Raw genomic sequence first — 11,842 nt, 5'->3', positions numbered from 1 at the left:
ACTAAAAAAGACAACAAAAGTATTCAGGAAAATGCACTTAAAGTATCAAAAGTAGAAGTTCTCAACAAAGAAAAACGACCCATGTGAGTGTATGCAGTTTATCTAATGATGTACAAGGCCAAAAGTATTATCAGGAAAATACAGGCCTACTTAAAGTACAAAAATATTAGGAAATTATACTTAAAATATCAGTAGAGGAGAAGTAGGTGATTTAGAAAAATGAGCCCTGTGAGTGCAAAAGTATTATCAGTGCTTAATGTGCTTAAAGTATAGAAATATCAGGAAAATATACTTAAAGTATCAAAAGTAGAAGTACTCAATGAAGAGAAAGTACCTCTCTGGGTTTATGTAGTATATCTAATGATGGACTAAAAAAGACAACAAAAGTATTCAGGAAAATGCACTTAAAGTATCAAAAGTAGAAGTTCTCAACAAAGAAAAACGACCCATGTGAGTGTATGCAGTTTATCTAATGATGTACAAGGCCAAAAGTATTATCAGGAAAATACAGGCCTACTTAAAGTACAAAAATATTAGGAAATTATACTTAAAATATCAGTAGAGGAGAAGTAGGTGATTTAGAAAAATGAGCCCTGTGAGTGCAAAAGTATTATCAGTGCTTAATGTGCTTAAAGTATAGAAATATCAGGAAAATATACTTAAAGTATCAAAAGTAGAAGTACTCAATGAAGAGAAAGTACCTCTCTGGGTTTATGTAGTATATCTAATGATGGACTAAAAAAGACAACAAAAGTATTCAGGAAAATGCACTTAAAGTATCACAATATCAGCAAAATATACTTAAAATATCAAATTAGAAGTATATAAGAGAAATTAACCCTGTGAGTGTATGCAGTTTATCTAATGATGGTCTTAAAAACAGTACAATGTCCTGGAAATATGCTTAAAGTATCAAAAGTATACATTCTCAACAAAGAGAAATGACCCATGTCAGTGTATGATGTATATCTAATGATGTACTACATAAAAGTACTTTCAGGATGATTTGCATGTCAAAGTGTCTTTGATCAAGATACTGAACAATGGCTGTTTCATCGATGTGTGAATGTTAATTTCTGTTCTGATGAGCAGTTGGCACCTCTGCCATCAGTATGAATGTGTGTGAATGGGTACTTTGATTGGTCGACTAAAAAGGTGCGATATGCAAATACAGATTGTTTGCCCCCCTACAATATCAGGAAAATATACTTTAAGTATGAAAAGTAGAAGTTCTCAACAAATAGAACTGACCCATGTGAGTGAATGTGGTATTTATTATGATGTACTACATAAAATCTACTCATGAGGCAGTGACGAGGAACAAAACACTTGAATTTGAATGAAAATAAAACAATAAAATGCAGATTAGTACAATGACTACACACACTCGCAGATATTGTGTTGGGAAACTTTACAAGGTTCAGATGGCAGTGTTTCTTTACAGGGCTGTTTTATTTCATTGCATTATATCAAACAGATCTCCCATTTATTGTACCCATATTCACACGCAAGGTCAAAACTGTTAAAAAAACAACATTTAAATACCGTTTTGACATACTTCTCTCTCCCTCTCCCTTCCGATATGCAGACAGGATGATCCTTGCACAATCTGAAAAGATGAGAAATGACTCAAGGCCAAGACTGGGTGTGTTGCAGAAAAAGACAGTACATGCTTATCCAATCAAATGAGGCTTGAAGACATTATTGCATTACAGCCATCCTTTACATCCTGCACTCTGATCCTTTTTATCTCCTTTTATGTCTGTTACTATAATCACACATATTGCTGAATTTACAGCCCAAGGAAAACAGTGCTTCCTAATTTTCACAGGAATATACTTATGAAAGATGTTTTTCTACAGTACAGTGTTGCCCAGAACAGTTATTAGCAGTGGTGGAGGAAGTAGATACTTAAGTAAAAGTACCCATACCACACTGTAAAACTACTCCATTAGAGGCATATTGAAAAGGTTTAGTTAGAATAAGAATGTATTAATAAATAAATGAAGAAAAATGACCTCTGTGAGTATCTCTAATGATGTACTACATGTACTTCAACACATTTCTATCAAATGAACATAGAAATAACAATAACTTTATTTATATAGCGCCTTTCAAAACAAAATTACAAAGTGCTATACAGTAAAAACAAATAATACAAGTAACAAGTACCATCAGTTAAGAAAATACCAAAAGATAAAAGTGAGATTTAAGAAGAAATTTAAAAGAGAATTTGGGCTTGGCTATTTCTAATGTTGGCCTTGTGTAAACTCCCACAGCATACAACAAGCAACGTTCAAGCTAGTTCATTGAATTAACATTCCTCATCTTCCAGTAAAGAAAAGAAATCACATGCTCTTGACTCCGTAACAGTAAATCCGACTTCGCTTCTGCAATACCTACAGTATCTCGGAGGGGGTGGGGGACAAGATGAAGACTGGGTCCACCTCTTTAATGTGTGCTTTTGTTTAATCACTCGTCATCTTCTGTGTCAAATGTTTCCAGTTGACAGCATGCGAGGAGGCTTTTGGCGCAGCGATGTGACAGCACTTAATTGGAATATTCACTGGAATATTTCTGCTAATGAGGGGGAGGGAGAAAGAGGCAGAGAGTGGAAGGATTGAGTTTGGAGGAGGACACTTTTGTTTGATTTTACGCTGTCCATATGTCCCATATCAGGACCAAACTTCTCAGATATCCATGATTTAGCTCTGAGAGGCTCCTGTCAGCTCTATTGGACTGTTTCCAACTAGGCAGCCGTTTTCGCCTCAATATTTATCTGACCCCAGCAAGTAGGACATCAAAGACTGTTTGCTGATGTGTGTCTCTGTCCATTCACATTGCCCAATAAGACAATAAAATGTTCAAGGGAGATAGGGACTCACACCCCTGTTTTGTTGCTTCAGCCCAGAGGGGGGAAGAGAAAAACAAACACATTGGGGGAGGCCTTAAAGAGACAACAAAGTTTGGGTGAGGGGGGATGGGGACTATAGGAAAAACTGAGAATGGAGAAAAAGATTTTGTTTTTGGGGAGGGTTCAGCAGGAGATTTTAAGGCAGTAGGGATGCATGCTGTGAGGGAAAACAATGTTTTAGGGTCTGGGACGATCTCTCTCCGCACATAAAAAAATCCTCTCCATAGTTTGCATTTTTATAGTAGACTTTGAGACCATAAAAATGTGCAGAGTCCACTGTTGTCATGGCACACACACACTCATTTGAAGTAACACGCACAGAGATAAGATCCCTCTCTTACTTGCATGTCTGTCTTTCTGTCTTCATCTTTTTGCTGATGTCTGTTGTCTTTTCAGGTCTCTTATTCAGTGTTTGCCTTCTCCACACCTATTACAGGTGAGGTGTATTTGTTTAACTGCAAGTCTATCTAAAACCGGATTTCCTTCTGACACACACACACTCCTGCTCCTTCTCTGCATTAACACTAGGCACAGTGTATAAACTTGAGGTTATCATAGTTCACTGTAACTTTACAAGACTGAGGTTCGTTGCAGCCTTGCTAGCAGCTCTGTGAAGCTGGGCATGGGCACTGTCGAGCTAAATGCTAATGCCTGCATGCAAACATGCTCACAATGCTAACATTTAGCAGGTGTGATGTTAACCATCTTAGTTTGGCGTGTTAACAAAAGACAAAGTGCAGCTAAGGCGGATGGGAATGTCATTAGCATTCCAGGTTTTTAGTCATAAACCAAAGCTTTGGACACATTTAAATTTTGACCTGATGATGGTGTGAGATGCAAATATGCTTTGAGCTAAATGACAGTGATAACATGCAGGTGTATTGTTAACCATCACTATCTTACATTAGTGTGTTAACATGCTAACATTTGAGGTTAATTTAACGTTTGTAGGTGTTTGGTCAATAATTAAAGACAAATGGAAATTTAGATTTAGGATTTAAGTGGTCATCTACGTTTATTAATTTAGCTGACACTTTAATCCAAAGCTACTTACAATTGCTAAATATGTCAGAGGTCACACACCTCTGGAGCAACTAGGGGTTAAGCGTCTTGCTCAGGGACACAATGGTTGATGGTTCACAGCGGGGGATTGAACCCAGGTCTCTCACACCAAAGGAATGCGTCTTATCCATTGCACTAGTAATCTTAGGGCTGGTGGTTTGATCACAGGCTCCCCCATTCCAATCGAAGTGTCCTTTGGCAAGATACTGAGCTTAATATCATGCACTTCAGATATGAAGCGCTGTATTGCTCTGAGCAGTTGGCACCACCTCTGCCATCAGTGCATGAATGTGATAAGAAATGTGATATAAAGCACTAGATGAAAATGTAGTAAAGGCATGAATGACTGGGAAAGTTCAACCAACCCACAATATGTAGTTACAGAATACATTATATATATTAAAAAATTTGAGTTATTGAGAATTATTCTGTTAAAGTTGGACAAAATGCAGTCATCTAAGGACTTAGACTTGTTTTTGTTTCATAATTTCACCTACAAAAAAAGAGTACACACGTACAAAACAAGAAGTACTGTTTGTTTGTGTCTGTACAAATTGAGTCAACTTCCATGCATGGATCCAACAAGTTGTGACGTCCACAGAGTGAAAGATAAACTTCTGGGTTTTTTTAGGTCAGCATTGGAAACTGGTTAAACTCCTAGTATTGATCAGTTTATCTCGCCCACTATGCTGTTGAACTCTTTGGCTTCCCACCTTCATCCTATAAATCCCTGTCCCTCTTACCTTTGTCCCATTAACTTTTGTCCGACTTTTACTCAGTCTGTCACCTCCTACTGTACCTTCACCTTTACAGAATAAATCACTCTCTGTTTAATATCTCTCCTTCAGTCACAAAATAGCTTTTCCGAATAGACTAAATGTGTGGGGTCAGCATCTCTCATTATATGCTTTCTGTCGCATGTCATAACTCTGCTCCTGTGTTTCTTCTCTTTAAATGCCCATGTTATCAAATACAACAAAAATGGCAATTAAAAAAAAGGATAATAACTTTCACGTTTCAGGCGTATCTGCCATTCAACAAATGATTACATAAACAATACTACTACTACTACTAATAGTAATAGTAATATATTTTTTATTTATATATTGTAGCATCTTTCACACACAAATTGTAACTGAAAGTGCTTTACTAATTAAAAATTGAAAAGAGCAGACACTGTGAACAAAAGTTAAAATATTAAAATAAATTTAAAAAGTGGAAGTAAAAAATAATAAGTAAATAAAAATTTACTGGCAATATAACTGAATAAATAAAAAATGTTAGACATTGAAAGTCATTGCAAGTTGACAAAATTACAAGTAAGAGTTTTGTCATCCTCAAGTACTGCACCTAAGTACAATTTGAGGTACTTAAGTATTTTCATTTCATGCCACTTCTACTCCACTACATTTCAGAAGGAAATATTGTACTTTTTACACGACCCTGTATCAGTGTGATGACTAACTACAGGAGACCATCCCCCAACAATGCTGGTACTTAACGACTGGCTGACGAGCTGAATGGATTTTACTGGAGGTTTGAGAAGCCCACAGTCACACCTCTCCCCCACTCCAACTCCAACAATCACCTTCCCCCACTGCCACGCTGTCAACCCCCCTTCTCTGACCCCTCATCTGCACTCACGATCTGTGAGGGGGATGTGCACCAGCTCTTCCAGAGGCAGAAGATCAGGAAGGCTCCTGGCCCAGACGGTGTGTCACCATCTCTCCTGAAAATCTGTGCAGACCAGCTGGCCCTCATCTTCACACAGATCTTCAACAGATCACTGGAGCTGTGTGAAGTTCCCTCCTGCCTAAAGAGCTCTACAGACACACAGTCCCCAAAAAACCCTCCTTCTCTAGATTAAATGACTGCAGGCCTGTCGTCCTGACATCTGTAGTCATGAAGTCCTTTGAAAGACCGGTGTTGGCCCACCTGAAGGACATTACAGGCCCCTTGCCAGCCTCCACCTGTCAGTGGATCACAGACTTCTTGACTGACAGGAGTCAGCAGGTGAGGCTGGAAGACATCACATCCAGCACCCAGACTATTAGCACTGGCGCCCCCCAGGGGTGTGTGCTCTCCCCACTGCTCTTCTCCCTCTACACCAACGACTTCACCTCAAGAGACCCATCTGTCCTGAAGTTTGCTGATGACACAACGGTCATCGGCCTCATCCGGGACGATGATGAGTCGGCCTACAGACGGGAGGTTGATCAGCTGGCTCTCTGGTGCGGTCAGAACAACCTGGAGCTTAACACGCTCAAACCTGTGGAGATGACCGTGGACTTCAGGAGGAGCCCCCCCACTCTGCCCCCATCACCATACTCAACAGCCCTGTGTCTGCTGTGGAATCCTTCAGGTTTCTGGGTTCCTGTATTTCCCAGGACATGAAGTGGGAGCCCAACACGGACACCATCATCAAGAAGGCCCAGCAGAGGATGTACTTCCTGCACCAGCTCAGGAAGCTCAACCTGCCTGAGGACCTGCTGATCCACTTTTACACAGCCATCATCCAGTCTGTCCTCTGCACGTCCATCACTGTCTGGTTTGGATCTAACACCAAAAAGGACAGAGACAGACTACAACGGACAGTCAGGACTGCCAACCTGCCGTCCATTCAGGACTTCCAGAATCAGGAAACGGGCAGGAAACATCACTGCAGATCCGTCTCACCCCGGACACAATCTGTTCCAGCTCCTCCCCCCTGGTAGGCGCTACAGAGCACCAAAACCAACAGACTCAGGAACAGTTTCTTCCCACAAGCCATCACTCTGATGAACAGCTGATTTCTGACCCACAATGTCAGGAACAATTCCTGTGAAATAATCCAGTAACTGTGTTTCTAATCAGCACCTGTTTACTGGTTACCACTGGTTATTTATTCATCATTCTCTATTTCAGAGCTGTTCATATTGTCATATTGTCATATTGTATATACTGTATACCAAATCCACCTTTCTCAAGTACACAACACCTACACATAATACTTACTTATTCCAGCATCCTTTTTCCATCGCACTGTGTACATGTATGCATGTATGTGTACCTATATATCACATCCACCTCTAACATGTACATAATAATGTTAATAATAATAATAATAATAATAATTCACTCCTGCATCATTTGCACTCTGCTCATTGCACTATTGTCTCAATCCGTCTATATTAATTTTGTTTATAGTGTGTATGTGTTCTCTATACTGTAGCCTGTGTTTGATTTTATTATTGTATTATTGTATAAGTGAACGCATCGTGAGCAATGTACAATCCAGAGTCAAATTCCTTGTATGTGTACACATACCTGGCAAATAAAGCTGATTCCGATTATTTAACTGTTTATTTATTTATTCTCTGTTAAACTCTGTTATTCTTCATTTTTAATTCTTTATTTAATAAACAAGTAGTCACATTGAGAACACTGTCTCTTTTCAAGAGTAACCCTTGTAGAATAATACATATGTACAGTTTAAGCATTGTGAAACATCTACAGAAAGTCAACTTTCCATGAGCTCAGAAAAACAGGTTTTCAGCTTTGTGACGATGCTTTATCCAGGTGATCCAAAGGGGATTTCAGTTGGGGTTTTTTGCTTAAGAAGTAGAAGAATGTTATCAACCATCACATGGACACTTCATCCTTTAGTTTACCAGAATAATCACATTAAAAATAATCAAATTTGGAAATACATGTTTCACACTGGACAGGAAGGGTGTGAAAAAATGTAATATGAAAAGTAACTAAAGCTGTCAGACAAATGTAGTGGAGTAAAAGTACAATATTTGCTTCTGAAATGTAGTGGTACATGTACAAGTAACTTGAATTTGTACATAAGTACAGTACTTGAGTAAATGTACTCAGTTATGATGCATGTTTTAAAGCACAAAATAGACAATGAATATAATATTTAATTTACTTCAATGTAAGTGGTTAATGAGAATATACATAAGTCCTCTGATCATCTATCCATCCATCTTCATCCGCTTATCCGGGGTCCTCTGATAATGAGTCTGTTAAAATACAGATGTTTTTGCGCTAAATGTTTCGATGATAAAGATACTTATTTCACTGATCATTTCAAAGATCCCAAACTTATGCAAGGATGCTAAAAAATGTTTGTCAGAGATGTTTAATACTAATTAGTCCCTTTAAATATCAAACTTTGTGTGCTTGGAATGTATCTAAAAGAGGAGGGCTATTTCACTGTGCTGAACTGGTATGGACGGTCCATCATTGACAATGTGAAAAGGCAGCTTTTGGATTTTATCGGCCTTGAAATCTTTACAAAATAGCTAAAGGCAAGAAGAAAGACTTTGTTCAGTTCTGGGAACCATATGTGAATATCATGCAAGATGGAAATCTAGGCTTTACCTGAAAGGAAATTGTGCAGTGCTGGGGAATATTTTGTTTTATTTGTATTCTGTCCTACATCGGTGCAAGTTGAGTGTTCATGTGTTTGTGTAATGTATGTATTTCTGGTCTCAAAGAGTTGTATTGTTGCTCTCTGTTTCTTTGATGTGATGTTATACCATAAGAAAATGACAATAAATATATTGTGGGGGAAAAATGTACTTAGTTACATTCCACCACTGCGTAAAATAAAGATGTCTGACATATAGAGACAGAGAAAAGACAGAGAAAGCGAGTGGGTCAGAGAGATTTCACAAGTTCCCTGAGCTCTTTCTGGACACTGCTCATTTAGGCATGAAACCACACTGTCATCACTGCATCAAACAAGACAATGAACTACAGTTTGTGAACGTCACACAACCACCCCTGCATTCCTGATTTTTCCCCAACGCTGGTCTCTTGAAAAGAGTAACAGCTGAGTAAAATGCAGCCTGTTCATCACACATTTTCTAATAAAACTATTGCTTTGAATGATTTAAAGCAATTTGCAGTCATTGGATGAAGAATCTTACCTTTATTTAAGCAGTGCATGTTAAGATATTTGTAAGAGAGGTAGGCGTGTGCAGGGAAGAGGATGTATGACTGGGGAGGAACGCTGAATGTTAAAAAAAGGTTCTCTGGGTCTGTGGTCTCTGCTGGGCCTCAACTCTGAGTTCATTGCTGTTTGACACATGAGTGAAATGACATTTATCTGGAATGGTGGCACATGAATAGAGAGAGATGGCCTTGGTGCTCAATGATCAGGCTGATCACATGTTTTCTGCTGAAGGTCACGGTCAGATGGTCTCACTGTTAAAACCAGCAGTGTGAATGTAACTAAGTACATTTACTTAAGTACTGTACGTAAGTACACCTTTGTACTACTACTCGACTGCGTTTAAGTCATGTCTCGTGCAAAAATGCCTGCAACAATTCATTGTTCCAGCTTCTCAAATGCGACAGTTTTTTCTTTTTCTTAAATTGCAGTAAATTGAATTCTTTTCAGGTCAGACAAAACAAGATGCGTGAGGGTGTCACTTTAAGCTCTGTTTTATTGTGACTATAAGCAGATTAATAGATGATGAAAAAATCATTAGCTGCAGCCCAGCATAAAATAGTTTAAAAATAGCTTTATTAAAATAGCTTTATTATAATAGTTAAAAAAAGCTTTATTAAACAGAAAAGTCTTACCTTAAAAGTGGTAATGTTATCGGATTCCCGCACCCAAATTGGTTCCATAGTAGAGGCGCTTGATAACTAAATGCTCTTTGTCCCACTCTAACCTTAGTTACATTAGGCACCACGAGCAGCCCTGTATTTTGAGAGCGCAGTGCTCTATTGGGGCAGTAAGGTATCAGGAGTTCTTTGAGGTACAAGGGTGCCTGGCCATTCTATATTTCACAGGGAGCCAGTGAAGGGAGGCTAGAACTGGAGAAATATGCTCTCTAATCTTGACTCTAGACAGAACACGTCCTGCTGCATTCTGGATCAGCTGGAGTGGCTTTAGAAACATAATTGTGCTGCCCGCTAGTAAAGAATTACAATAGTCAAGCCTGGAAGTCGTTTTGGGACAGGATGTTCCTGATATTAGCAATGTTAAGTAAATGAAAGTAGGCAGTTCTTGAAATTTGCATAACATGCAGATTGAAGGACATTTCCTGATCGAAAATAACTCCCAGGTTCCTCACGGTGGTACTGGGGTCCAGGGCGATGCCATCCATAGTAGCAATGTTGTTGGACAATATATCTCGATGGTGTTTCGGCCCAAGTAAAATAACTTCAGTTTTATCTGAGTTCAGCATGAGGAAATTACAGGTCATCCAGGCTTTGACATCTTGTATGCACACTTGAAGTTTAGCCAACTGATTTGAATCATCTGGCCTGATTGCTAGATATAGCTGAGTATCATCAGCATAGCAATGAAAGTTTATGGCATGGTTCCTTATAATTCTACCGAGAGGAAGCATATATAGAGTAAAAAGGATTGGTCCGAGCACCGAACCTTGTGGTACTCCATGATCAACGCTGGTATGCATGGAGGAATCGTTATTCACATATACAAATTGGGACCGACCGAATAGATGTCAAATCAGTAGATATACTTTATACCCTTCATTTCTCTGCATTGAGTACTTTTACTTTTGGTACTTTTAGAATATTTTCCCGATAATATTTTTATACTTTCACTTAATATTTTCAATGTAGGACTTTTACTTGTAATGGAGTATTTTTACAGTGTGGTATTCGTTCTTACACTGAAGTAAAGGATCTGAATACTTCGTCCACCACTGTGTGTCACAATTCCATACTACATACTAATTATATACATTATGTACTACATAATAATCGTCATAGAAGACCGTCTCAGCAGTTAGTAAACAACAAAATTAACATACTTAAGTAAACTCTGAATACTTCTTCCACCACTGATAAAACACACGAGAGCTTCAGCCACACTTGTCATATCTGATTATGATGATGATGATGGTTTTCATTTTCATTCTGATATAAAAAAGACCATGCGACATGGACATGTAAATGCAATAGACATAGGGAGCTGTTTTGCTAACTGCATTTGAATAATGTGCACTTTAGAGCAGGTAAAGTCTTTCAAAATGAAATGTCAAATGCTATTTTCATTTTAATATGGTCCTAGAATGCCCACACAGGTGTGTGAAAATTAAAATTGGATATTTACCTAATTGCATTTTCAAATTTGCATGATAATTTGAAATTTGTCCTCTATATGTTTCCATACATGTGGTCAACAAATGAATGAACAACAAATCAAACTTAATCCAAACCAGATGAAACAGGTTTTTGCCAAGAATGCTTTGTAAACATCACGATTATTCACAAAAATGGCCCAAGTTGTCAACCTCAGACTGTCTTTCCATTTTTTACTCTCAACCTTACTGACAATTTTTAAGCATGTTTCCTGCAACCTAAAAAGAGGAACCCGCAAGGCTCCAAATTAAATCCATGTGCAGAGTCCACCCCTGACTTTTTCCTCCAATTACAGCAGAGGTGGAGCTGTAATGTCCTACTTCCCAGTCTTGTCAGTGTGGATGACTTTGCTTTTTTTCTACATGTGTATGTGAGTTGGTCTCCTGTCCTCCGTCACACAACCAGTTGCTCGTTGATGTCAAGATCCTCAACTCTACATGCACTGTGTAATGTAACACACACACACATGCACATAATAGCCTACATATGCACTTCCACATTTGAACACAGATGGTGTTCATGTAGTCATGTGCTCTCCTGCAAAAGTATTCATACTGCACCATGTAATGAATCATAGTTTATGTACGTAGAGTCTGGACAGTTACTCACAAAAACACTATGTAATGTTAGTTATTTTTGTGAGACTTATATGACATATTTGAAGGTTGCTTGCTTCTATTTGCAAAGTATTTTAATTTTAAATCAAAAAAATTTGATTTCCCTCCACTGACCTCCACTGACCTTCCATAA

The sequence above is a fragment of the Micropterus dolomieu genome, linkage group LG12 (assembly GCF_021292245.1).
Source record: "Micropterus dolomieu isolate WLL.071019.BEF.003 ecotype Adirondacks linkage group LG12, ASM2129224v1, whole genome shotgun sequence".
NCBI classification, from domain to species: Eukaryota; Metazoa; Chordata; class Actinopteri; order Centrarchiformes; family Centrarchidae; genus Micropterus; species Micropterus dolomieu.
Note: the sequence above shows the minus strand (reverse complement) of the source record.